Below are 2,191 nucleotides of genomic sequence, written 5' to 3' on the forward strand. Positions count from 1 at the left end.
CGCTGGCCTAGCCATCCCTCTACTCACTCACACCTGCTGTTATTCTCCGGCGACGGTAGACGAACCAGTAAACCCTCGTTCAGTCGTACTCCCCTCCGTGTGGGAAACAACTGCGGAGTCTTCCCTGCCTCCGGGTCGTTCCCTTCCTAGGCCTCGCAGTCGTCCACCGCCCTGGTGCTCTTGGCGCGGCCTGGTCAATGTGGTCAACGACCGACATGCATCTGAAGTGGACTGTATGTGGAGAGGCCGACAGCTGGGTCCACGGCCGCACGCAAGGAAATGCCTCCTTATTACGCGCAAAATAATGTTTCCTCCACCTGACATCAGGGACCCACCGAAAGGGCCTCAGTATTTCGCGAAAAAACGTTACCGCCGCTGACAGCTCGGACCAACCAGCTATATCTTCGCACGCAAGGAAGTGCCTCCTTATTACGCACAAAATAAATGAATAGTCCCCCTGTTAGCTAGGACCCAGTATAGTGGCAGGCTGACTTGTGGGCCTACTAAGTTGACGGGGACGGAGGGCTTTGTCAACTTAGTCAATATGCACGATTCTAGCTCCAGTGACAGTACGATGTCCATCCAACGGCCGTAGTGCTTCTTCAACCTCTGGTCTTCTTGCTCCAGCTGCCCAAACCAGTGCCGGTCGTGCCTCGTGCTCCTGCCTCCCGTGGCCGGCTACAATGTGGCGGAGGCCTCACCGCCCCCTACTACTCCCACCGCTGGCCAGGCCATCCCTTTACTCACCCACACCCCCTGTTATTCTACAGCGACGGCAACCTCACACCGCAGCGAACCAGTGAACCCTCATACTCATCTACGCGTGGGCACCCACTGCCGCGTCTTCCCTGGCTCCGCGTCGTCCCCTTCCTAGGCCTCGCCGTCGTCCACCGCCCTGGTGCTCTCGGCCCGGCGTGGTCAATGTGGTCAAGGAACGACTTCCATTGGACATGGACTGTACGTGGAGAGGCTGACAACTGGGTCCACGGCCGCAGCAAGGAAGTGCCTCCTTATTACGCGCAAAATAATTATTCCTCCACCTGACAGCGGGGACCCACCGGACGGGCCACCATATTTCATGAAAAAACGTTTCCCCCCTGACTGCTGGGACCCACCAGCTACACCTTCGCACGCAAGGAAGTGCGTCCGGGCAAAAAAACAAAACCATTCGCCCCCCTGACTGCTGGGACCCACCAGCTACATCTTCGCAGGCAAGGAAGTGCCTGACAGTCGGGACCCACCTGGTCGAAGCGTACGTAGCGTTCTCATTCTGGTCGCGAACGTGTACGTACATACTGGTCGATGTAGGGGCGCGCACGTGTCGTAGATGTAGAGGCGCGCACGTGTCGTAGTGGAGGCGCGCACATAGCATGTACACGTACGTATAGCGGCGAGGGTGCAAGAAATAAAATACGGCCACGTACGTACATACGGGCAGGGTCTCGAACGCCTACTCGCGCATACGTACATGGCTAGGTCGGAACAGAGAAACAGCATCGTCGTCGTGTTCATGGGGAGGCAACGGAATGCGTTGTGTTTATCGGGAGGCAACGGAACGCGTGGGAGCCAACCGGCTGGGTCAGAACGGAATGCATGGTCGTGTTCATCGAGAGGGCTTGGACGGAATAGGCGATGGAAACGAGGCCTGGCGTACCACACAACAGAGGAAGCAGCCTTGTGTTCGACCGGCCACATTCAAATCGGGGTCCTGTTGATCGGGAGGGGCCTGGCGTACCGCAAAACGGAGGAAACGGACCTCCTACGGTCGAAACGGGGGTCCTGTTGATCAGGAGGGGTGTGGCGTACCGCAAAACGGACGAAACGGACTTGTGTTGGAGCGCTATGGTCGAAACGTGGGTCCTGTTCATCGGGAGGGGTGTGGCGTACCGCAAAACGGGACTCCACGGGATATTGTTCATCTCCACAGTTGACCTCCTCCAGCCTCCACGGGCTACCGTCGACCTCCTCCAGCCTCCACGGGCTCCTATTCATCCAGCCTCCACTGCGCGCTACTCCACCGGCTACTGTTCAACCACCCCTCCACAGGCACCCCTCCACCGTCTACTATTCATCCAACCCTCCACACCACGGGGTCCTGTTCAACCACCCCTCCACGGCCACCCCTCCACCGTCTACTATTCATCCAACCCTCCACACCATGGGTTCCTGTTCATCCAGAGGCAACACCACA

This window comes from Triticum dicoccoides, chromosome 1B (assembly GCF_002162155.2).
Source record: "Triticum dicoccoides isolate Atlit2015 ecotype Zavitan chromosome 1B, WEW_v2.0, whole genome shotgun sequence".
NCBI lineage: Eukaryota > Viridiplantae > Streptophyta > Magnoliopsida > Poales > Poaceae > Triticum > Triticum dicoccoides.